Below are 27465 nucleotides of genomic sequence, written 5' to 3'. Positions count from 1 at the left end.
AAGTGCCTGTTAAATTAATCTATTTAAATTTAGTGTGATAACTGAAGCGAATAATCTCAGATCCAATGACTTCTCCTAATATATGCTCACACGGGAGACCCTACTAATTATAAAATGTCACAGATTATCACTTACAAATGAGAGAGGAAAATATGGAGGAAACTCACAAACAATATGCACCAGCTTAACACATACTGACAAATGTCACCCACTTAAAATTGTTTCTAGAATCAGTTAATGATTTTACCTCAAAAACTTTAAATAGATAAAAATTTTCAATAATCCTATTTGTTTCATTTTATATATTTCAATGTATTTTTAATTTATAAATTTATTTTATTTATTTATACTTATTAATTTTATATTTAATAAATAGATAAATGTATGAATAAATATAAATAAATAAGATGTTATTTATTCATAGTTATCATTTTTTTTCTCTGAAAAATGGTATACTGCATAAGGAAATCAAAAAACATCTTTTACAAAAAAGGTTAAAGATACCATATTTGTAAAGGCACATATGAAACTATAGCAATGGCAAAGGCCAGTGAGAATATAAACAATATGCAAGTAGGACCAATATCTAAATAAGACTTTATAAAACAACTAGAAAACAGTGCAAAAAAATATACCTCATAATTGTGTATAAAACTGGCAAGCGTAAGCTTATTTACTGATATTAAAAAAAACATAGAATAGCATGCATAATTTTATGTGAGGCTTTTAACATTAATCGAGAGGGAGTCTACACTAAACTAAATTATAAATTTAAATTTATAATCTTGTACATATCTTAGTTTATTCTATTTATTTTCAGTTTACGTTTATCTCAATTTAGCAAAAATACCCAGCTATTAGAACAAAGGAATCAGACTTTTTACTTTACACTTCAGAAAAGTGCAAATTAGCAAGGTCTTACTGTAAACCAACTATTTGTTTTCAATTACTTGGCACGAGATCTTACATATTTTTAACCCAATTTTTAACTTCCTCTTGGTGCACCCTGGAGCAAAAGTTTTGAAACAATGTTAAGAAAAACTGCCCTTGGAGCACTTGGCAGCCGGAACCTCACTCCATGTGTTGTGTGATGTCTCACCTGGGTTTTAGTTAAACCTGGAAACATCTTTCGTCCTTAGGTCAAGCAGCAAACTTGCCTAAGCAAAGCTGGTGAAGTCAGAGCCTGATCCCAGGCTTGGAAGTGTGTGTGTGTGGGGAAAGGGAAGGGAGAAGGAAACGGAGGAGAGGAGAGGAGTGGGCAATAAAGAGATATGGGGAATAGGAGGAAAAAAAGAGATGTCAAGAGGAAAAATAAGAGAGCTGTGTGTGATTGGAAAGGCTAGGGCGGCGCCGACCCTCCATCTCCTGCTGAGCGACATTGTTACCTAAGTCTATTTAGGGAATTTCCAAAACACAGAGGAGCTTTGAGGGTCTGGCTGTCAGAACTTATGCAACCAGTTGTTTTGGGAACAGCCTGGAAATTTCACAAGAGAGCTGAGTTCTCAAGAGATTGACAGTTCGACCAAAAGATCAAAGGTTTGGTGCAGTGGGGCTAATTTTCAGAAACCCTTCCAAATTGTGAAGATTTTCCTCCTTGTTATGGCAGTTAAGACATGTGAAAATAGTCATTCAAGGCACTTCTAAGCAGCTTTCTTCTTTGTTCACAAGGTTCCACGAATGTCATTCCTCTCCAAACCCACGAAAACAAAGTAGGTGACCAGGATGATTACACCCAAATCATTGATAAAAGGAGAGAGAAGCACAGAAATATGCAGTGATTTGTTTGACTTTCCGAAAAGAGAAAGTTGCATGGTTGGATTACAAATATTATTGCCTTCGGATCAGCAAAGTACATAAGCAGCATTGCTGTGGGTGGGTGTGGAGGAAGGAGTAATTGCATGACTAAGAGTGAGTAGCAGCAGACAGATGGGGTGGAGAAGGAAATCTTAACAGTTATTTGAGATTCTGAGTTCACCAGATATATTTCTCAAACCAATAAGAAGATCTAAAAGCCATACAATGAGATCCCCTAGATTAGGGAAGTCTGTGATAAACAGAAGCTAATATGGCGTGTTGCTATTGAAAATACACATAAAGTAATAGAAGCTCTCTCTTTTTTTAAAATGTTTGTTTAATTAACAAAAGGTGATATAGAAAATCTAAATACTGGTTAGCAATCCCTAACGACCAGGAGATGCTTAAAATTTATTTGGAACTTAGAGTCTGGAAGTAAAGACCCATTTTCCACAACATTTTATACATCACTGTTTTGGCTGCTGAGACTAACTCAGAATATGGGACCACGGAGACTTTGCAGTTGCACCAAGATTTTTCCGTTCATTGTTCCTACAGTTTGGATTCGGCTTCACAACCATACCTGGGACTTATTAGGCCAGGAAGTCGAGGAGTTGGCATGTGTTTTTATTATAGTTAAACTTATCTGGATTTAAAAGGCATTAAACATCTTCTGATTTCTTTCCTTTCCTTCAGTTGTACAAGAATGTTTTAATTGGATATTGTAACCGAAAACGTTCACTCTGCATTGATCACCTGGAGATCTGTTTTCAACCCTCTGAAGATTCCCAAATGTAGGCCTTCCCCTTAAAAGTCCTTAAAGCAGGGTCTTTAAGCCTATAAAAGATCCATGAGCCCAAGATTTCCGGCTTGGAATGCTTTGGGCCTCAGTCATCCAGTTTCATTCCTTGTTCTGTCATCCAGTTTCACTCTTCAATTACCCAGATAGCAGCCAGACCCTGGTTTCCTCTTGTGCCTTGTGAATAAAGTCATCATTATCTTCATTAATGAAAATGAAAATTCAAATTATTTGCACGGAATTCATTCCGTTGCTACATATCTCCTTTCCATCATAATTTAAGAAGTTTAAACTTGGTACACAAAGCACATTCTGAGGATGACTGGCCAGACGTTGTTGAAGGGCTTAAGTAACAAAAGAGCAAAATAGTGTAGGCTGGGTAATGGTCATCTAAATTGCACTCTAGGTAACACCAGCACTATTATCAGCTCCCATTGCAATGAAATGAAGATGGTTTTTCCAGAAGGAGTTTGCATTCAGCCATAGTGAATTTACAATGGAAGCTTTCAAAAGTGACACAAGTGTCTCCTCAGTTACTCTACTCATAATTCCAATTAGGAACACACTGATTAACCCCAGCACACAATTTCTGGGAGAATCTTACTTCTATTATCCTGACTAATTTCATGAACCCAGAGAAAAAGGGAGAAGTTTATAATTCATTATGGCAAATTATGCAAAACTAAACCTCTGAAAGGCTGTATCTATACAAAGATATGGACCATTATTGATGTTTTTCCTAGGAAGATGGGAGAGCTCTGAATTCAGATGCTGAATGAACTGACTGCCTCAGAACTGCCCTGCAGATACAGTCCATTCAAGTAGGGGAAAATGCTAAGTATCTGGCTGAATTTTGTCAGTGTGTTAAAGCATTTATTTTTTTCTAAAAGCATTTCAGAAGAAAATAGTGGGCGCAATTCATTGGAGCACATGCATATGAATGTGATAAAACGCAGTGGTTTGCATAGCCAAGATAAAATGGAATGAATGACAAAACAAATTTCCCCAAAGGTAAGTTGTGTCATCATGTTTATCTATATTGACCTATCTGTCTTTACCCCATCTTTACCAGCACTGCTCTGGCCAAGCCGCCTCACTGAAATCTTTACTTCCTCTCATATGCCTTGTCAAGCCTCTTTTCGCAGCTACCACAGTGATTTAAAAAAAAAAAAAAGGATCATGTTACCCCTGCTTATTTAAAACTTATCAAAATTCCCATTGCATTTTGAATAAAATACAGATTCCCCTCAGATCTCATTTCTTATCATGTCTTTCTCAATCATTATTTTCCAACGTCACTGACCAACTTTCTGTACCTACAAAACATCTCTGCTTCTGGGCCTTTGCATTTCTTAGGCTCGCTGCCTGGAGTTCACTTTTCCCTGAATTTGACCAGGCTAATTCCTTCTAGCAATCAGGGCTTAGTCTTTTCTAGGCATCTTATCAAAAGTAGCCTGCAGATTTTTCATTATCACGTTATCTTGTTTCATCTTCTTCATAAGGCTCTCATTATCTGAAATTATCTTTATTTGTTTACATGCTTAATGCCGTTCTTCCCCACCAGAATGGAAACCCAAAGATCAGGAGCCTGTTTGTTCTGTGCACTGTTGTATTGCCAACATTTTGACATATATGAAGACCATGTGCCATTTTCTAAATCAAGATTCAGAATGGCTTACATTTTTTGCAGAGAGGGCTTGTGATCAAGACTGTATGAAGTCGGAGGGATATGTTGTGGATATGTTGTGGCCAGGGATACGCTGTGGCCAGAATTAAGGATGGCCAAGGGACAGATGGTAAGATGATGGGCAGTATGATATTGTAGAAAGTATGTGAGCTTAGAATCAGACCTGAGCTCAAATCTCAGGCTGCCTTACTAGTTGTGTGACCTTGGGCAAGGTACTTACAGCCTTAGTGACGCTCACTTTCCTTATTTATAAAGAATAGAGAGCAAAGAGCATTTACAAATAACTGTTTCACAGTGTTGTGAAGACTAAATGATATCATGTGTGTAAAGTGACTAGGTCTGTGCCTTCTACATATAGGCTCCCAATAAGTGGTAAATTATTGTGACAGACGTTACTTGTTACCTATCCCATAGCTATAGTCCCTTCTTCTTTGATAACAGGGCCCTAATTTTGTTCAGGGTGGTAATGCCTAGGCCCAGATGATGAATCATGTTTCATCTAAGACAATCATTAGCAACCTGTTCCCCACTTTCCCAGCCTCCTTTGCAACTACAGGTGGTCACGGGACCCAATTCTGGATGATGAAACTAAGGGAAAGTTGGCTGTGTGTGTGTAAAGGGGGGAAGGGAGACTCCAGGGAGGTTTCTGCTTTTCTGATACAAGGACAGACATCAGTGATGCTGTATATGACTGCCTCCCCCCGCCACCCTTTCTTCCTGCCGTGAATATTGAAGTGATGGCTTATGAGCAAACATCTTACAACCTGAAGAGAAAGCCTTGTCATTTTTGAGCCACGGAACCAATGCCAGAAACCATTTACCTGCACGCATTTTTGTTATATGAAAATAACAATCCCATATTTACTGAAGCAACTGTTAGGTTACCTGCTATTAAAAGTAATATTTCTAAATGGTGCAAATGTATATGTATCTGTGTGTATGTATATGTGTGTGTAGGCAAGTAGAGCATTTAAAGTTGATGGTAGTGAGATATACGTTACTGGTACCCAAAGTTAGCTGGTTCAGTGTCACCAGGATGTTTACCAAGTAAAAGCAGGGATGGATTGCCAGTTTATTCAAGGTCACACCTTAAACATGGTAGAGGTTAAGGATGTGGATTTTAAATTTCATTAATTAAAGCTGATACTCAGGATACCCATCCCTCCAAAACACGGGCTACATTTTATTGTGGAAAACAATAGTATGTGTATTTATCTAAAACCAAGTTTTAAAAGAAATCTGCTTTTCATTTTCAATGTTAACCTCATTTTATTTCCTTTTATAAAAACTGAGTATATTCTCTTTATATTTTTGGATATTTGAGTAAAGAACAAACAGCATTTACAAAATGCTGCATTTAAAAAAACTTATTTTAGATCTTAAAATTTTAAAGTGTTTATGAGACAAATGTTTTTTTAAAATAAAACTGACATTTAAACTAAAAATATTCTATTGTACTATGTACTATATAAAATACATCATGCTATATGAAATATATTATTAGAGGCTAAAATTTTAAAAAAATATGGTATAGTTTTAGGTACTTAGCTAACTGTTAATTTTCATAATAAAAGTAAAATTTATATAGTGTGACTATGCACCTAATTGTTCTAAAATCTTAATTTATATTAACTCATTTAGTCTTCTCATTAGTCTTCTCTCTGGATTTGGTACCGTTATTATTGTCATTCCCATTTTATAGCTGGGGATACCGAGGCACAGAGATACGGAATAATTTGTCTCAGTAGAGCTAAGATATGAACCAAGGGACCCTGGCTCTCGAGTCTGCTCTCTTGTCTGCTATGCTTTGTTGCCTCCCAAGTTTGCTCATTATACTTCATATGAGCATAGTTATATTACTTGTTAACTTGTGCTAAGCTACATTCCTTAACACATTTCCCATTCACTCCTTTTGCTGTGTATTTAAAGATTTTTTTTTTCATTTATTATCCCATTTACTTTGGAATAAATGGACTTGCCACCCTCCCTTACCCTATTCCTCCCAGTAAGCTAACAAGTTGAGGTGGATCTCTAGCACTCTTGTGCACTCAGCCAATTAGAACAAAACTCCTTCTGATGCGAATCCTAAGCCAAAATTCTCACCCGCCTTAAGAATAAAGATCCTTAAGAATAAAGGATCAGTTGCCCTTTGGGGACACATTAGGAGCCATTGCACTAACCACATTCAGCTTGTAAAACTCTAGCTTGAATTCTGCCATTTCTATTTAGTTCATGGCCTGCAGTTCCGGGGCTGTGTATATCTTATTCCATATTCTGGGGGAACCACACAAGTGTTATCTTTTCCTTTGTCTGTCTGTCATTGTGACTTAGGAAATATGGACAAGGATGAGGACTACTGATTTTATGGATGAAACAAAAGTTTTAGAAAGGGAGAGGGACAGAGCATCCCTTCCGTCGTCTGTTCCATGATTAGGCTGACTATGAGAAAGGGATAAGAGAAAAGCAAAAGTCAGACGTATTTAAAGGAAGAGAGTAGAGAATGTGAGAATAAAATGTGGGAGAAGGGCAGGAGATTCAGAGAAGAGTGAGAAAGTCAGCAGGTCTGGGTCTTGGGGGTGTGGGACAGGTATATGAAGAGTGTTGGAGAAGAAAAGATCTGCTTCTTCCGTGGCTCACTTGTGGAAACTACAGTGTTAAAGGAAGCTGCCCAGAATGGCCTCTCTGCTTGGGCGCTCCTTAGGCATCAAGGAAATAAATAATTAAGCCTAGCCCTGACCACATCCTTTTTCTCCTGGCATTTGTATCCTCCCTCCATTCTCCAAACCTTTGATATTATCCCTTAAATTAATCACTCATTTTCTCTTTGCAACGTCCTGTCCTGGCATCTGCAGCTCTCACTTCTGTGAACGGCTTTTGGGTACTTTGCACTAAGCAGCCATCCTGGATCAGATCATGTCAGAAAGCCGCTTTTCCAGTTATGGGAAAACCACAAGAAAGTTCCTAAAATGGCACTCCCAGCTTGCTCCCCGCAATTATGTTTTTGTCTCCCCCTTCTCGCTTTCAAGTTTTTTTTTTTGAGTTTTGTATATGGAACTTAGCTAACAGGAAGAAGAGATTAGTAGCGTTAACTTTTGAGCAAACTCCTTAGAGGAGTTCCTCTGACATTTCTGTAGCTCCACGATGTAGGTTGACTGCTGCCTCTTCATTTTCCTTTCACTCATCAGCATCTCACAAATTCGCTTCTGCTCCTCTGCGAAGTCTGGTCCTACCAAAGTTTCTAAGAACCTCCCCGTTCATGACTCAAATAGAAACTGTTCAGTCCTTTTGTTAACTGAGTACTTTTGGTCCACATCTTTCTTTCTTCAATCCCCAAATCCTTGTGCCATGTATTCCTCCCAGGTTGTTCCTTCTGATGTTTTTCCCCACTGGTTCCTCTTCCTCTTCCTCTGTTTCATCCTTACATTGTAGCTTCCCTGGGCTTCTGATTCTGTCATCCTTTCCCCTTCCTTCACCTTCTTCCCTATTATGGGTTGAATTGCATCTCCTCCAAAAAAGTATGTTAAAGCCCTAATCCTTAGTACCTTAGAATGTGAGCTTATTTAGAAATAGGGTCATTGCAAATGTAATTAGCTAAATTGACATGAGGTTATACTGGAGTAGGATGGGTTCTAAGTCCAATATGACTTGTGTCCTTATAGGAAAAAATAAATTTGATAGAGCATGTGTACAGAGGAGGCAGCCACGTGAAGAGGGAGGAGGGACTGGAGTTATGCTGCCACAAACCAAGGAACACCAGGGGGTTACCAGAAACTGGGGGAGGCGAGGACGGCTACTCCTTGAGAGACTTCAGGGGGATCATGGCCCTGCCAACATCTTGATTTCAGACTTCTAGCCTCCAGAACCATGAGACAATACATTTCTGTTTAGCCCTGGTTTGTGGGTACTTTGTTCTGGCAGTCCTAGGAAACTAATAACCCTCCCCTCTTCTCCTCTCCCCTCCCATCCCTCCTCCTCTTTTCCCTTCTTTTCTCTTTTCTTCCCTAATCCCTGGATAACAACATCCACCCCATGACTTCCATTATCACCTATATTCTGACAACTCTCAGGTCTCCTGAACTCCAAAATCAAATTTATAATTTCCCATTTATCTTCTTCATCTGGGTGTTCTGCAGACATTTGAAAGTCAACACATTTAAAACGGGACTCAGATTTGCTCTTTATTCTATGTTCTTGTGGCAGGTTGTATTTTCCTAAGATGACTGCACAATGTATCTCACTGTGACATTGTAACTCTGTTCATCCAGAGTTGAGGGTCTCTGTTCCCTCCCTGAACCTGGGTGGACCTTTGTGACAACCTTGACCAGTGAAATGACTAGTAGCAGAAGTGACTTCATGTAACTTCTAAGGCCAGGTCATAAAAATTCCATTCACTTCCACCTGGTTTTCTTGGAACACTTGCTATTGGAACCCAGCCACCATGCTGTGAGAAAGCCTAGGCCACATGGAGAGGCCAAGTGTAGGTACTCTGGTCAACAGCTCCAAGTGAGGTCCCAGTTGACAGCCAATATGAACCTCTAGGCATATGAAAGAGGAAGGCTTTGAGATGATTCCAGCCACAGCCGCCATCTGACCGCAACATGTGAGAGATCTTGAACAAGAACCGTAAGGCTAAGGCAATCAGCCTCCAAAACCATAAGAGATGATCACAAATGATTGTGTTATTTTAAGCCACTAAGTTTTGGGAATAAATCATTATTCAGCAATAGATAACTGCAGTGGTTCTTCATTTCGATTAATAAAACAACATTTAGTCAGTCACAATACTTTATATTCTCAGTCATCTGTAATTCTTCCTTTTCACTCACTCCACAAAGTTAATCCATTTTCTAATTCTTGCCAATTCAACGTCATAAATTTTTGCTGAGAAAATGCTCTTCTTTGTATACTCTGTTTCCCTGCCTTATGGATACCATTGTAATAATGCATATGAAAGAGGATGAGGCCTTAAACTGACATCTTCCAGGCTTCCATTTTGTCCTGATTGAATCAATCCTCATGCTTATGTTAGAGTGATCTCTTTAAAATACAAATCTGACCATGTCATTTTCTTGCCTGTCACCCTCTGAGTTAAAGATAATGTCTTCTTATGCAAAGATACTCATTATGCAAGGTCCTCCATAAGGTGGTTCCCAAAACTATCTTTCCAGATTTATCACTTGGCATGACACCCCATGTCCCCAACATTCTAGCCACTTTGGCCTATTCATTTTGCCCTAAGTAAGCATCATCTATGCTTCTGTACTTCTGCCCATATCCTTCTTCTCCCTGGAATGTCTTTATGAGTTTTTCCTGTCCTAGATTACATACCACTGTTTTGAAGGACTTTATTGGAACATTCTCTTGTCCCCCAGCAGAACTACATTTTTTTTCCCTCTGCTGTAATAAAACCTTGCAGTATCTCTCTCATTTTATTAGAATTATGTTTTACTAGCTGTCTCTCCTATCAAACTGAGAAACCTCTAGTACTAGAACTACATGCTAGATTTAATATTAGATACTGATGATTCCAAGAACAGCAATGTATAATATAGTTACACCATTCATTCAATCATTCATTTATTTGCTCATTCACTTATTCCTTTACCAAATACTGTTTACCAATGGCACTCTATTCCCAAGGAAAGAGGGAGCATGTAACTTTTCTAATTTGTCTTAGAGAGCTGAAAACTCAAGCCATTGTCTTTTGCTGGGAGAGTTCACAGGATATTTTGGGAACAATTTCAATAACAAAAATAAAACACATGTTTATGAAACTAAACACTGTAATAACCACTTTACATATATCATTACACTTAACCCTCATAAAGATACTTGAATGTAGATTTTATTGTTGAGTAAACTGTTAAAGACTAAATAGCTTGCCCAAGTTAACAGTAAATAGCAATGCTATATTTGGATCTAAGTCTGTTTGGTTCTCAAGTTCATTTTCTTTCCATCATAGGTCATATTTTCTTCTCCTTTTAGTATCAGTGGTCATCTCTTTCGTAATTACTGCATTGTTGGCATTTCCAGATCACCTACGTGTCCATCTACTAAAATATCTGGTGGGGAGGTGGGACACTACTAACCCTGACAGCCTTTCCACCTAACTTTCCAAATTTCAGTTCCCCCAGGTGTCTAGTGAGCTGTCCTTTATTTCTCTTCCATTCTCAGTTATTTTGAGCAGTTTAGAAGTTGAGTTTTCATGAGGCTGCACTGAGAAGTTTGATTAGTCAGGCAAAGATGGACTTGAGAGATTCTAATTAGAGACAGCCTTGTGTTCAAATAAGGCATGTGGGAGGAAAGTCACAGCTGAGTAAGTAAGGACTGTGGGTGTGGCTGTGGCATCTGCGTGTGGGTCTTTGTGCCTGTGTGGGTGTGAGAATGCAAGCACATGTGCTGTCTGCAGCAGAAGGCATCTGTGGCTGGAGTGGTTCTTGCTACCACTAGGCGTTTTTATTGTCTGCCTGTCCATGTGTTCTTAGGTGCACATGTGGCTTCTCCGTGGGTGTGCCAGTCGTGTCTGTGTATGGGTTTCTCTGTGTGCGTGTGGAGGTGAGGAAGGAAGAGCTAACTTCTCGATAGCTTTTCCAGACTTCCGTCAAGAGCCCAAGACTCAAAGTGAAAATGCTGTCAGATGCCTAAATGAAATTTGCTACTGATATCTTAACTAGGAGGCATGGAAAAGCCAGAAAATGGAATCAACAATCCATTACATCCCCCACTCCTCTTCTTTCTCCAGTCTTAAAAGAGTCTCCTTCCTCATCTCCACCTCATCCCTTATCTGTCCAGGTGAATTATTTTTCACTCTGCTTGCATGTCATCAAACTGAATGATTGTCTCTGTGTTTCCGCCTCTAAACACTTCTGTGTTTTTGCCTCTAAAAAGGAAGAGAAGAGCTGTGAGATCCGGAGAGGACCGGCAGGTGAAATGTCTAGACGGGGGGGGGGGGGGGGGGGGGGGGGCGGGGGGGGGGACGGGACACAGGGAGCCACTGCCTGCTCTGCCGTGTTGAATCATCAGGTTGACTACATGCCAGGCACTGTGTTATAATATGGTCACACCACTGTCCCACTGTCCCCAAGTGATAGGCTAACAACCAAGAGGAGATAAAAGATAAAATGACAGGTAGAATTATGGTGGAACATGAAACAGATCAATCAATGAAAGCAACTATGTGAATTGTAGAATATAAGTTCTCTTTGTGCTCTATCAAAGTACAATTTGCAAAAAATTTGACCAACGTAAAAAATTTATGAAAAAAAGAAAAAGAAAAAATCTATGAAAACTGTCTAATGCAGAGCTTCTACTAATACCTGAGTCAGACTTCACCCCTCTCCAAACATTGTAACTATTCTACTTTGGCTGGTGACTCTGATTTCTAAAAATGAAAAATATTTTATTTTTACATTCTGTGGCTTTTGTATAACTAGAGGGGGTACATTTGAGAGAGAGAGAGGAGAGACAGAAGAGGGAGGACAGAAGAAGAAGAGAGGGAAGGATGTAACATGACTGAGATGTATTGATAGATTTTTATTCTTCTATTGAATGACAGCCATACAATCAGAACAGCAGTGAGATGCTTCCTCCTAAGCTGGAAAAAGGAGAAATAAGGTTTGCCATCTGTGGGAGTAGGCCTGGAGACTGTAAATAAGTGCCTGAAGTGTTTGGGAACACGAAAAGCTCCAGTTAAGGTCACCTGGGTGTAATTTCAAGCAGGCAGTTCTAGAATATGATTTTAATTTAGTAATGGGAATCCCATTGTATTGTACTTCATATGGAGAAAGAGTTGAATGCACAGAAGACAGTTCAGTCTGGAGGAATAGAAAGGGAAACTACAACTGGGCAGTCCAGAGACAGGGAATTAGGAGACACAAATACTCAATCACTGCAGCGTATCGTGGGGCAATGATCCTTCATCCCACAGCCCCACCTCTAGCATGAGTAGGAGATTTTGCTTAAGATCATGCATATTTCCATTTGTTTTTATTTTCTGCTCACTAAGTAGCATTTTCATCATGAACTGTTCTGCTAATGAGAAGGTAGTACCCTGGATGGGAAAAATATCATTATTATAGAACCTGGAAGGAGTATCTCTCCCGGAATAAGTGAAGGAAGGGACAGTCTAATTGGACTGATAAACTTCAATCTCCTGTGAGTTTGATTAGTTTGATTAGTCTTCCCAGGACTGATGATGGATAGACGCTGACAAGGTAAGAGCCAGATCCAGAACTGTATCACCTGTGAGGCCCATTGGTGGATGGGAAGCTGGCCTTCCTCTGGAAAGCACTCTGCTGTTAACTACATTGAATACTTAACACTGCTGGGTCATTATTTAGGAACAATACATATAGATGGGATAAAGCTTATCAGTATATGCATATTTCCATCCTTTCTCCTTCCCTGACACTAAAAAGGACTCTAGCTTGGCCTATTTAGTGCTGTTTCTTTTCCCCACTCTGCAAATCGTAGTCCTGATTTGTTTGAATGGTTTTTGAGATTTTGTGATGGAGGGTTGAGAGGAAAAGGTGGGGAGTTGGGGAGCAAAAAGACAAGATATGCTTGTGTAGGGATTTAAAGGAGATTAGTGGTGGTCTGTGAGAGAAATGGATTGAGGAGAGAAATAAGAAGTAGTCATCAAGGTCTGTGTATCAGCTTCATGGAGTTTGAGGTGACACAAGTAAAATACTTGTTATACTGAAATTATTTTAGTTGGATGAAATGGAATGCATTTTTTTTTAACCCACACATTTTCTTCCTTCCTTCCTTCCTTCCTTTCTTTCTTCCTTCCTTCCTTCCTTCCTTCCTTCCTTCCTTCCTTCCTTCCTTCCTTCCTTCCTTCCTTCCTTCCTTTCTTTCTTCCTTCCTTCCTTCCTCTCTCCCTCCCTCTGTCTCTCTTTCTTTCTTTCTTTTTTAACTTAAATTCTTTTTTAATTGAGATACAGTTGATTTAAAATATTATATTAGTTTTAGGTGTGTAACATAGTGCTACAAAATTTTTATGGCTTATACTCCATTTATAATTATTATAAAATATTGGCTATATTCCCTGTGCTGTACAATATATCCTTGGTCTTATCTATTTTATACATAGTAGTTTACATCTCTTAATCCCCTACTCCTATCTTGTCCATCACTCCTTCCCTCTCCCACTGGTAACCACTAGTTTGTTTTTTTCTATGTCTCTGAGTCTGCTTTTTTCTTGATATATTCACTAGTTTGTTTTATGTTTTAGATTCAACATATAAGTGATAACATACAGTATTTGTCTTTCTCTCTCCGACTTATTTCACTTAGCATAATATCCTCCAGGTCCATCCCTGTCATTACAAATGGCAAAATTTCATTCTTTCTTTATGACTGAGTAGTATTCCATTGTGTATATATACCACATCTTCTTTATCCAGTTGTCTGTTGATGGACACTTAGGTTGCTTCCATATCTTGGCAATTGTGAATAATGCTGCTATGAACATTGGGGTGCATGTATCACTTTGAATTAGTGTTTTCATTTTCTTTGGATATATGCCCAGGAGTGGGATTGCTGAATCATATGATAGTTCTATTTCTAGTTTTCTGAGGAACCTTCATACTGTTCTCCATAGCGGCTGTACCAATTTACATTCCCAGCAACAGTGTATGAGGGTTCCCCTTTCTCCATATTCTCACCAGCATTTATTATTTGTGGTCTTTTCGATGATAGCCATTCTGACGGGTGTGAGGTGATATTTCATTGTGGTTTTGATTTGCGTTTCTCTGATGATGAGTGATGTTGAACATCTTTTCATGTTGGAATGCATTCTTTTAAATTCAGCATCCATAAGGATGAAAACAACTGAAATACAGCTTTAGAAAGATTTCACATAAATTTTATTGCTTACTATCCTAAATTATTTTCCCTAGAATTTGTTAATTAATTTGATTTTCAAGCCCAGAGAACGATCAATCATGAGCTATTAACCCACCCTCTCTCACAGCTTAAGGTACCACATGTTAAACCATTTTTTCTCCAGAGCTCCAGACCATATATCCAGCTACCAACTGATCATTTTCACTGAGATATCCCTTTAGCATCGCAGGTTGAAAGGAGCTCACCATTGTACTTTTCAAACCTTCTTCTCCTTCAGTATTTCTTTTCTCAGTGAATGGTACTCTTTTATGCCTAGATTTCTGAACCAGACCCATGGAATCTATCTTGACTCTTCCCTCTCTGTTATCAACCTCCCAATTTCTCTATTATAATTCCTAAATATATCTAAAATTTGCCCACTCCATCTCCATCTCACTGACACAGCCTTGGATCAGACCACCATTGTGTCTCACCTGGGTAACTGAAAGAGCTTCCTAGTGATTTTCTCTGTCTCCAGACCTCTAGATGAAAATAATGTGATGATTTACTTCTGTTACTGTTTGGACTATACATTTCCTATATAGTTCTCTTTAATTATTAGTCTTGAGGTTTTTTTAATTTGCTTTGTATGCAAGTGTTTTATATTGATCATATTCTAGAGTTTTTCCAAATACTACATCTTAATAGCTATACTACTTAATTCTCCCCATATTAAAAAAAAAAAGTGATAAATCAATGCTATTCTTTTTTCCCCCACAGAGACCATCCTCAGAGAATTTTTGTCTAACTGCCTGAACTACTTAGACCTAACACCTGGGGCTTCCTTTTATGTCTTCCTGCATTAGATATACAATTGGCTGGATCCCATGTCTTCCTCTTTCTTGGTTTATTCCTGAAAGTGATAGCCTATGAGAGGGTGAACATGGGAGACAATTCTGTAGTTTTTTTTTTTTTTTAACATCTTTATTGGAGTATAATTGCTTTACAATGTTGTGTTAGTTTCTGCTGTACAACAAAGTGAATCAGCTATATGTATACATATATATCCCCATATCCCCTCCCTCTTGCGTCTCACTCCCACCCTCCCTATCTCACCCCTCTAAGTGGTCACAAAGCACTGAGCTGATCTACTTGTGTCATGTAGCTGCTTCCCACTAGCTATCTATTTTACATTTGGTTGTGTATATATGTCAATGCAACTCTCTCACTTCGTCGCAGCTTACCCTTCACCCTTCCCATGTCCTCAAGTCCATTCTCTACGTCTGCATCTTTATTCCTGTCCTGCCCCTAGGTTTCTCAGAACCATTTTTTTTTTAAAGGAATTCCTTTATATTTTTTATTATTTATTTATTTATTTATTTATTTTTGGCTGTGTTGGGTCTTCGTTTCTGTGCAAGGGCTTTCTCTAGTTGCGGCAAGCGGGAGCCACTCTTCATCGCGGTGCATGGGCCTCTCACTATCGCGGCCTCTCTTGTTGCGGGGCACAGGCTCCAGACACGCAGGCCCAGTAGTTGTGGCTCACGGGCCTAATTGCTCCACGGCATGTGGGATCTTCCCAGACAAGTGCTTGAACCCGTGTCCCCTGCATTGGCAGGCAGATTCTCAACCACTGCGCCATCAGGGAAGCCCTCAGAACCATATTTTTTTTTAGATTCGATATATATGTGTTAGCATATGGTATTTGTTTTGCTCTTTCTGACTTACTTCACTCTGTATGACAGACTCTAAGTCCAACCACCTCACTACAAATAACTCAGTTTCCTTTCTTTTTATGGCTGATAATATTCCATTGTATATATGTGCCACATCTTCTTTATCCATTCATCTGTCAGTGGACACCTAGGTTGCTTCTATGTCCTGGCTATTGTAAATAGTGCTGCAATGAACATTGTGGTACATGACTGTTTTTGAATTATGGTTTTCTCAGGGTATATGCCCAGTAGTGGGATTGCTGGGTCGTATGGTAGTTCTATTTTTGGTTTTTTAAGGGACCGCCATACTGTTCTCCATATTGGCTGTATCAATTTACATTCCCACCTACAGTGCAAGAGGGTTCCCTTTTCCCCACACCCTCTCCAGCATTTATTGTTTGTAGATTTTTTGATGATGGCCATTCTGACTGGTGTGAGGTGATACCTCATTGTAGTTTTGATTTGTATTTCTCTAATGATTAGTGATGTTGAGCATTCTTTCATGTGTTTGTTGGCAATCTGTTTATCTTCTTTGGAGAAATGTCTATTTAGGTCTTCTGCCCATTTTTGGATTGGGTTGTTTGTTTTTTTATATTGAGCTGCATGAACTGCTTGTACATTTTGGAGATTAATCCTTTGTCAGTTGCTTTGTTTGCAAATATTTTCTCCCATTCTGAGGGCTGTCTTTTCGTCTTATTTATGGTTTCCTTTGCTGTGCAAAAGCTTTTAAGTTTCATTAGGCCCCATTTGTTTATTTTTGGTTTTTTTTCCATTTCTCTAGGAGCTGGGTTAAAAAGGATCTTGCTGTGATTTATGTCATAGAGTGTTTTCCCTATGTTTTCCTCTAAGAGTTTGATAGTGTCTGGCCTTACATTTAGGTCTTTAATCCATTTTGAGTTTACTTTTGTGTATGGTGTTAGGGAGTGTTCTAATTTCATTCTTTTACATGTAGCTGTCCAGTTTTCCCAGCACCACTTATTGAAGAGGCTGTCTTTTCTCCATTGTATATTCTTGTCTCCTTTATCAAAGATAAGGTGACCATATGTGCGTGGGTTTATCTCTGGGCTTTCTATCCTGTTCCATTGATCTATATTTCTGTTTTTGTGCCAGTACCATACTGTCTTGATTACTGTGGCTTTGTAGTATAGTCTGAAGCCTAGGAACCTGAATCCTCCAGCTCCGTTTTTCTTTCTCAAGATTGCTTTGGCTATTCGGGGTCTTTGGTGTTTCCATACAAATTGTGAAATTTTTTGTTCTAGTTCTGTGAAAAATGCCATTGATAGTCTGATAGGGATTGCAATCAATCTGTAGATTGCTTTGGGTAGTATAGTCATTTTCACAATGTTGATTCTTCCAATCCAAGAACATGGTATATCTCTCCATCTGTTTGTATCATCTTTAATTTCTTTTACAGTGTCTTATAGTTTTCTGCATACAGGTCTTTTGTCTCCTTAGGTAGGTTTATTCCTAGATATTTTATTCTTTTTGTTGCAATGGTAAATGGGAGTGTTTCCTTAATTTCTCTTTCAGATTTTTCATCATTAGTGTATAGGAATGCAAGAGATTTCTGTGCATTAATTTTGTATCCTGCTACTTTACCAAATTCATTGATTAGCTCTAGTAGTTTTCTGATAGCATCTTTAGGATTCTCTATGTATAGTAACATGTCATCTGCAAACAGTGACAATTTTACTTCTTCTTTTACAATTTGGATTCCTTTTATTTCTTTTTCTTCTCTGATTGCTGTGGCTAAAACTTCCAAAACTATGTTGAATAATAGTGGTGAGAGTAGGCAACCTTGTCTTGTTCCTGATCTTAGTGGAAATCATTTCAGTTTTTCACCATTGAGAACGATGTTGGCTGTGGGTTTGTCATATATGGCCTTGAGGTACGTTCCCTCTATGCCTACTTTCTGGAGTGTTTTTATCATAAGTGGGTGTTGAATTTTGTCAAAAGCTTTTTCTGCATCTATTGAGATTATCATATGGTTTTTTTCCCTCAATTTAATATGGTGTATCACGTTTATTGATTTGCATATATTGAAGGATCCTTACATTCCTGGTATAAACCCCACTTGTTCATGGTGTATGATCCTTTTAATGTGCTGTTGGATTCTGTTTGCTAGTATTTTGTTGAGGATTTTTGCGTCGATGTTCGTCAGTGATATTGGCCTGTAGTTTTCTTCCTTTGTGACATCTTTGTCTGGTTTTAGTATCAGGGTGATGGTGGCCTCGTAGAATGAGATTGGGAGTGTTCCTCCCTCTGCTGTATTTTGGAAGAGTTTGAGAAGGATAGGTGTTAGCTCTTCTCTAAATGTTTGCTAGAATTCTCCTGTGAAGCCCTCTGGTCTTGGGCTTTTGTTTGTTGGAAGATTTTTAATCACAGTTTCAATTTCAGTGCTTGTGACTGGTCTGTTTATATTTTCTATTTCTTCCTGGTTCAGTCTCGGAAGGTTGTGCTTTTCTAAGAATTTGTCCATTTCTTCCAGGTTGTCCATTTTACTGACATATAGTTCCTTGTAGTAATCCCTCGTGATTCTTTGTATTTCTGCAGTGTCAGTTGTTACTTCTCCTTTTTCATTTCTAATTCTGTTGATTTGAGTCTTCTCTCTTTTTTTCTTTATGAGTCTGGCTAATGGTTTATCAATTTTGTTTATCTTCTCAAAGAACCAGCTTTTAGTTTTGTTGATCTTTGCTATTGTTTTCTTCATTTCTTTTTCATTTATTTCTGATCTGATCTGTATGATTTCTTTCTTTCTGCTAACTTTTGGGGGATTTTTGTTCTTCTTTCTCTAATTGCTTTAGGTATAAGGTTAGGTTGTTTATTTAAGATTTTTCTTGTTTCTTGAGGTAAGATTGTATTGCTATAAACTTCCTTCTTAGAACTGCTTTTACTGCATCCTATAGGTTTTGGGTCATCATGTTTTCATTGTCATTTGTTTCTAGGTATTTTTTTATTTCCTCTTTGATTTCTTCAGTGATCTCTTGGTTATTTAGTAGTGTATTGTTTAGCCTCCATTTGTTTGTATTTTTTACAGTTTTTTTCCTGTAGTTGATATCTAGTTTCATAGCGTTGTGGTCGGAAAAGATACTTCATACAATTTGAATTTTCTTAAATATACCGAGGCTGATTTGTGCCCCAAGGTATGATCTGTCCTGGAGAATGTTCCATGAGCACTTGAGGGGAAAGTGTATTCTGTTGTTTTTGGATGGAATGTCTTATAAATACCAATTAAGTCCATCTTGTTTAATGTGTCATTTAACGCTTGTGTTTCCTTATTTATATTCATTTTGGATGGTTTTTCCACTGGTGAAAGTGGGATGTTAAAGTCCCCTAGTATTATTGTGTTACTGTTGATTTCCCCTCTTATGGCTGTTAACATTTGCCTTATGTATTAAGGTGCTCCTATTTTGGGTGCATAAATATTTACAATTGTTATATCTTCTTCTTGGATTGATCCCTTGATCATTATATATTGTCCTTCTTTGTCTCTTGTAATAGTCTTTATTTTAAAGTCTATTTTGTCTGATATGAGAATTGCTACTCCAGCTTTTTTTTGATTTCCATTTGCATGGAATATCTTTTTCCATCCCCTCACTTTCAGTCTGTATATGTCCCTACGTCTGAAGTTGGTCTCTTGTAGACAGCATATATATGGGTCTTGTTTTTGTATCCATTCAGCCAGTCTATGTCTTTTGGCTGGAGCATTTAATCCATTTACATTTAAGGTAATTATCAATATGTATGTTCCTTAATTGTTTTGAGTTTGTTTTTATAGGTCTTTTCCTTCTCTGTGTTTCCTGCCTAGGGAAGTTCCTTTAGCATTTGTTGTCAAGCTCTTTTTATAGTGCTGAATTCTCTTAACTTTTGCTTGTCTGAAAAGGTTTTAATTTCTCCATCAAATCTGAATGAGATCCTTGCTGGGTAGAGTAATCTTGGTTGTACATTTTTCCCTTTCATCACTTTAAATATTTCCTGCCACTCCCTTCTGGCTTGCAGAGTTTCTGCTGAAACATCAGCTTTTAACCTTATGCAGATTCCCTTGTATGTTATTTGTTGCTTTTCCCTTGCTGCTTTTAATATTTTTTCTTTGTATTTAATTTTTGATAGTTTGATTAGTATGTGTCTTGGCATGTTTCTCCTTGGATTTATCCTGTGTGGGACTCTCTGTACTTCCTGAACTTGATTGATGGCTTCCTTTCCCATATTAGGGACGTTTTCGACTATAATCTCTTCAAATATTTTCTCAGACCCTTTCTGTTTCTCTTCTTCTTCTGGGACCCTTATAATTCTAATGTTGGTGCATTTAATGCTGTCTCAGAGGTCTCTGAGACTGTCCTCAATTCATTTCATTCTTTTTTCTTTATTCTGCTCTGTGGTATTTATTTCCACTATTTTATCTTCCAGGTCACTTATCTGTTCTTCTGCCTCAGTTATTCTGCTATTGATTCCTTCTAGAGAATTTTTAATTTCATTTATTGTGTTGTTCATCATTGCTTGTTTGCTCTATAGTTCTTCTTGGTCCTTGTTAAATGTTTCTTGTATTTTCTCCATTCTATTTCCAACATTTTGGATCATCTTTACTATCATTACTCTGAATTCTTTTTCAGATAGACTGCCTATTTCCTCTACATTTGTTTGGTCTGGTAGGTCCCTACCTTTCTCCTTCATCTGCTTCATATTTCTGTGTCTTATCATTTTGTTTAACTTACTGTGTTTGGGGTCACCTTTTCACAGACTGCAGGTCCGTAGTTCCAGTTGTTTTTGGTGTCTGCTGCCAGTGGGTGAGGTTGGTTCAGTGGCTTGTGTAGGCTTCCTAGTAGAGGGGACTGGTGCCTGTCCTCTGGTGGGAGGGGCTGGATCTTTTCTTTCTGGTGGGCAGGGTCGAGTCTGCTGGTGTGTTTTGGGGTGCCTGTGAACTTAGTATGATTTTAAGCAGCCTCTCTGCTAATGGGTGGTGTTGTGTTCCTGTGTTGCTAGTTGTTTGGCAAGGGGCGTCCATCCCTGGAGCTTGCTGGCCGTTGGGTGGAGCTGGGTCTTAGCATTGAGACAGAGATCTCTGGGAGAGCTCTTGCTAGTTGATATTATGTGGGGCTGGTAGGTCTCTGGTGTTTCAATGTCCTGAACTCGGCTCTCCCACCTCAGAGCCTCAGGCCTGACACCAGGCCAGAGCACCAAGACCCTGTCAGCCACACGGCTCTGGGAATTCAGGCAAAGTCGGCAGGAATCAGCTCCAAATAGTAAGACCTCCAGCTTACTAACCAAGTGGAAATGCTTCCAATTCTGCAGTCTTTTCCTGTCTTAAAATATATTAATTCTAATCTCAAATTGATTGATAGTTTTGGGTATAAAATTCTAGGCTGAGTTATTCCCAAAAGCTAAGACATGGAAATAGTCTAAATGTCCATCGATGGATAAATGTATAAATAAAATGTGGTATATACACAATGGAATATTATTCAGTCATAAAAAGAAGGAAATTCTGTTTTTGTGAGAACATGGATGGACCTTGAAGGCACTTTGCTAAGTGAAACAGGTCAGACAGAGAAAAAAAATACTTCATGCTCTTTTATACAGAATCTAAAACAGCCGTACTCATAAAAATAGACAGTTGAAAAGTTGTTGCCAGGGGCTCGGGGTTGGGGGAAATAGGGAGATGTTGATAAAAATGTATAAACTCCCAGCTACAAGATAAATAAGTTCTGGGGATCTAATGTATAGCATGGTGGCTATAATTAACAATACTGTATTATATACTTGAAAGTTTTTAGGAGAATAGATTTTAAATGTTATCACCACACACACACACACACACACACACACACACACACACACACACACACAAAGACACACACACACAAAGGTAATTATGTGAGGAAATGGAGATGTTAACTAACCTTATTGTGGTAACCATTTTGCTATATATATGTATCAAATCATGAAAAAATAAATAAATTAATTTAAAAAATCCTGGGCTGAAAACAAATGATCATTGAACTTGAAAATATTGTTCTCTAGCATATGCTTTTACTGACAAGAAGTCTGCTTTTCTCCCTGGAGGCTATTTTCCCCCAGCTTTACTGAGATATAATTGACATATAATATTGTGTAAGTTAAGGTGTACACAGTGTTGATTCCAGGTATATATTGCAAACTTATTACCACCATAGTGTTAGCTAATAAAGCCTTCAGGTACAGACTTCCCTGGAGGTTTTTACGATCTGCTCTTATTATTTTTTTATGTTTCAATTTTTTTTACAATGATTTTCCTAAGTGTGATTCTTATTTACATCACTTGGCATTTGGTAGAATTACCCATTTTAAATTCACCCTCCAATTTGGAAAAAAAATTTTTTTCTTGCTTTGTTGTTCTGATTATTTCTCCTCTCTATTCTCTCTTCTCAATACTCTTATCCTTTGGATTTGGATCTTCTGTATTCATCTCTTAAGTCTCTTATCTTTCACCATGTTTTCCCTTCCTTTATCTTTTCTTCCAAGTTCTAGGGAACAAACTAGATGATATGTTCCTATCCTTCTATTGAAGTTCTATTCTGGAAACTTGATTTTTAACTCAATCTGATACTCTCTCACGTCACATGTGAATGAAACTAAAGGCTCTGTTACAACCCTGGACTTCTTTCCAAACTGCTCCTGTCATGCATTTTCTACTTGGCTCCTGCTTGCTTGGATTTCCCTCTGATTTGCAGTCCTATTTCTCACCTTTGCTTTTGGCACAGGAAATTCCTAAACAATATTTTGTAAGCTGCTCTGAGACCTCTCTTTAGAGCCCATAGGGTCTTGGCACCATATGTGCTTCTAAGAGCACTGCTACTCTCAGACCCATTTATGGTCAGCTGATAATTTGTGTTAAGGTGACTCCTTTTATAGAGTAGAGAACAATTTGTAAATTAAATCATCTCTCTTAACTTTTCTTTTGCCATAGTTACAAAATTCCTTGAGTCAGGTTTGATGAAATGAGTGGGAACCTCTATTACATGAGGTAAAAACAGTAAGAAAAAGTAACAGATTTCATGGCCACTGTCTTTCAGACCCCGGGTCAATGATGTGTGGCTTACAAAGCAGGCAGTTGTTCACAATGCAGTAAACTGCCACAGAGGGCTACTGTCTCTGAGCATAAATTTGGGTGATTCATTTCTATTCCAGGCTGAATCAAAATAATGATAATGAAATTGATGATATGAACTGCATGAGAGAAATGAGCTGCATTTTGTGTTATAGACGTATTTTGTAGGTGAGAAAGCAGAACTCAGGGACGTCTTGCCAGAGGTTCACATCTAGTAAATGTCATAGCTTTGCATGTCCCTTCCTCTCTACATCTCCTTATACTCTCTGCTGCCTGAATTAACCTCCCTTCTTTGAAATAGCTAATGGCTATTTCAAAGCCATTAGCAGTAGAGCATGGTGGTTAAGACCCTGAGCTCTAAAGTCAGACAGTTATGAATTTGAAATCCTGCTCCATCACTTAGAGACCTTGATTCACGTTAGTGACCTGTTCTATCTCTGTGGCCTTAGAAAGTGACTGTGCCCATCTAGATCCACTTTCTACCCTCTCCACCTTTCTCTCTTCCCCAGTAGTCTGACCTCAGAATATTTATCCACAGGCTCAGGACTCCTGATTGGTTTTTAGCTAAGTAGAGCGTGGGAAGAGAATGAAGATGGATTACTTATCCCCCCTCGTCCTCCCTTGCATTTCCCATAGGCCGGCTGCATCCCTCTGTAGAAGGGGATCCTGTCAGATAGTCCTCCTGACTTGGCTCTCCTTCTGGCTTCTGGTAATCATTCTCTCCTTCTCCAGGGTTAGGATTAGTAATGGTCCCAACATTACTAGCATCAGGGTACTGCATTATTCCTTATGATTTCCTTACACTCTGCCTATACTTTGGCAAATAGGGCTTTTATTAAAACCTCCTCCAATTAACCTATTTTTGAGTGCTCCATCTGTTTCCTGCCAGGACCCCACAGATATATCTATGGCACTCAACTTTTTATGTAAAATGAGTATAAGAATATTATTCACCTTATGGATTTGTTGTGAGGATTAAAGGAGACAGTGGCCCTAAAGCATCAAGCATAATATACAGAAAGTACTTGATACGTTTTAGCTATTACTATTAATTTTAACAATGTCATTGCGTTTAGGTTAAGGTCAAAGTTCACCTATTATTGACTATACTTTCAAGTTCAGTGTTTCTAATATTTATGCATACTGTGTTTTTCCCACTTTCTTTTCTCTTTTCTCTCATGCTTTGTTCCTTCAACTAACTAATATGCTTCTTAAAAGATAACTAGTAGGTTAATGCTAAAGAATCATTTATTAATAAACAGGCTGAAAGAGATTCTGGTTTAAATATAGGTATGAGTTCCTATTGCTAATACAGCAGTCATGGACAAAAAAAAGTAAAAATAAAAATACGTGTCTATTGTGGGTGGTAAACTGAAACCTGCCCACAGGTTTCAGGTAAGAACTTAGTGAGTGAATTAATATATTCTCTGTATATGGAGGTAAGAACAGAAAATCTCTTTACAAATAGAATAAATCTAAACCTGCTTAGAACTGTGACGTTCTGGCAGGAGTTAGTAAGATGAACTGGTTGACCTTAGCTTTCCTAATCTTTCATTCTATGATTGATCTTGACAGAAAGAGAAAGTCGCAGAGAAGCTGTCCAGGGGCAGACCAGTCATCAGTACCTAATACCATGAAGTTTTAGTCTTTGTTCATCTAAATACAGAGCATTGCTTTGTACAAAGAAGAATGGAAAAACATCTCGGGAACAGATGTAAGAAAGCATTCTTTTCCTTTTTAGCAAAAATGTGGTTACCGTAGGCCACCACAGTCATGACCAGAGGACACCATGCTGGCTAACGGAAACCAGATGCTCTGGTAAAGGAAGCCATGGATAAATATGAATTATTTTCAGCTGAATGACCTTCAATTATCTCCCTTAATGTTGAGCCCCAGTGCTCTGCCATAATCTTCCTTTGGTTACCTAACGAAGAGAACAACAAAGGCACTCCATGATAGAGTGATTTATGGAGGACATGTACAAGGGCCATCTATGGTATGTGAGAAAGGGAGGGAGAGAGAGCTGGAGAGCAAGAGAGAGAGATTGAGAATTAGTTCAAGATCAAAAATAAAAACACAGGAAATACAGTTTTGTGGGTAGAGTCCTGGCTAGGAGCCAAGAGTCCTGGGTTCCAGTTCTTATTTTGGTACTGATTCATTGTGACATATTGGACCACTTCAAATTATATTTATTATGAATCTAATCTCTTAGCCTCAGTATACCAAGATTCTCCCACCATTGCAAAATGGGGCTGATATTTGTAGATTTCCTAATTTCCAGGAATGCTATGAGACTTGACAGTCATTTTCCTTCACACTAGCTCTACAATCCCAGGGTTGTTTCCTTTATCTCTATATGGGACTGTATGCTATCCTAGGCCCATAGTTAAACATCTTGAAGATGTCAAGCTTGAATAGTCATTTTCCTTTTCCCAAACGGAACGTGTTCTTAACCAACTTCCCTTTACCAAACCACTTTTTCGTCACAATGGCTATATCTTAATAACTATTACATCCTTTTTTTTTTTAAAGGAGGTGGTGGGGGTGGTGTGGTGGCAGGAACTCTTCGTAGTAAGAAAATTGTTCATGGGAAATGTAATCTTTTAGGGAAGATTTACTTGTAGACTTACCCCATCTCTTTCTTTGGATTTTGCTAAATTTTTCTCAGCAATTTCAACACCCACAAGAACATCTCCACCTACATATCTTACCAAATGCAGACAAAGTTAAATTCATCTTGTTTCTTTTTTTTTGACTCTCCTCGACTCTGTCTCTCTCTTTTCTTCCACTTTAATTTCTCTTTTTCTGATCTATTTCTCTTAACAGATCCATGATTTTTCTAGAAATCCAGGTTTGGTAGAGTCTCTTCCTCTCCCTTATTAAGTTTACTGATTCTGGTATAATCACTATCAAGAAATCAGAGAAGGTTTATTTTATGGTCCTTGACTGAGGCCTAAGGCTAAGAGGAGCTCTGGGAAATGAATAACAAAGACCAGATCCCATCCACTTTAACTTTCTCAACAAATATCTCTCTTATCAGTTTTCCTCCTCTGCCTCCTAGATAATCATTTTCTCCCTCTGGATATTTCTTAAAAAGCACGCAAACTTGCTATAATTATTTCTTCCATTTAAAAAACTGTCCCCCCCACCCCCGCAAGAGAAACAAAAATAAAAACTTAAAACTACTCTATGAGTTCCCTAGGGCTGCTATAACAAAATGCCACAGACTGGGTGGTTTAAACACCAGAAATTTATTTTCTCACAATTCTGTAGTCTAGAAGTCCAAGATCAGGGAGTTAGGTTTGGTTTTTCCTGAGGTCTGTCTCCTTGGCTGGCAGATGGCTACCTGCTCGCTGTGGTCTTCACATGGTCTTCCCTCTGTGTGCGTGCATCCCTAATGTCAATCTCTGTGTGTCCTAATCTCCCCTTCTTATAAGGATACTAGGCATATTATATTAGGGCCCACCCTAACTGCCACATTTTAACTGAATTACCTCTTTAAGGGCCCTATCTCCAAGTGTAGTCGCATTCTGAGATACTGAGGGTTAAGGCTTCAACATATGAACTTTGCAGGGACACAATTCAGTCTACAACAGAAACCAACAGCAACAAAAATTAGAAGAACCAGTTTTTACCTCACTTCCTTCTACTACTACCACCTGATTTCTTGCTCCCCTTTTCAGAAAATCTTCTCAAAAGAATTGTGTATACTTGCTGTCTCCAGCCTTTCCTCTCCCATTCTCTCAACGCCACTCCATTCAGTTTTTTGCTTTCACTAGTTCACTGAAACTACTGTGGTCAGGGTCACTCACAACGTTGATGATAAATCCAGTGGTCACTGTCAGCGCTCATTTTACTTGATAGAGCACCAACATCTGACACTGCTGATGGACCCTCTTTCTTGATACCCTCTACTCATTTGGCTTCCAGAACACACACTCTCTTGGTTTTCCTCCTGCCTTCCTGGTTATGCTCTCTCAATCTCTTTTGGTGGTTCCTCCTCTTTCACCAGAACTATTAATGTTGTAACAGCCCAGATTCTCCTCTTTATCAACATTTATCCCCTTGGTGAACTTATCCAGTTTCACACTTTTAAATACCACCATTATACTAGATTTCCAAGTTTATATCTCTAGCCCTCTGTCCAGAATTTTAAATGCCTATGTATCATTTCCATATGTATATAATATGTACAAAATTGAATTCCCAAACCTGTCCCGTATGTTACCTCCTTCACCTCAATTTTTGGCAGCTCTGTCTTTCTGGTTGCTGGGATCAACCATATTGAGTCATCCTTGACTCCTCTCTTCTCACATTCCATATTTTATTCACCATGAAATCCTGTTGGCCCTACTAACAAAAGTATTTAGAATCAGACCATTTCTTGCTACCTCTGTTACTACTAATCTGTGCCCAGACATGATCTTACCTCACTTGGATTACTGTAATTGCCTCCAAAATAGTCTCCCTGATTCCATACTTGACTCCCTAAAATCTATGCTCAGTAAAGCAGCCAGAGTGATGCTTTTAAAATGCAAGTCAAAAAAAAAAAAAAAATGCA

At 38.4% G+C, this 27465-nt stretch overlaps 1 long non-coding RNA gene across 5 annotated transcripts in view; it reads left to right on the top strand.

Moving 5' to 3' along the window:
• LOC309649476 overlaps positions 1-27465 on the top strand; it is a 201724-nt gene that overhangs the window by 117096 nt on the left and 57163 nt on the right. For all 5 annotated transcript variants that reach the window (XR_014257128.1, XR_014257129.1, XR_014257130.1 and 2 more), the window contains exons 3-4: positions 3484-11205; positions 24480-24618. This is a non-coding gene — a long non-coding RNA (uncharacterized lncRNA). The remainder of the gene's footprint in view (positions 1-3483; positions 11206-24479; positions 24619-27465) is intronic.

This window comes from Balaenoptera physalus, assembly GCF_965194825.1.
Source record: "Balaenoptera physalus genome assembly, chromosome: 1".
Lineage (NCBI taxonomy): Eukaryota > Metazoa > Chordata > Mammalia > Artiodactyla > Balaenopteridae > Balaenoptera > Balaenoptera physalus.
This window is presented reverse-complemented; position numbering and strand designations above follow the sequence as displayed.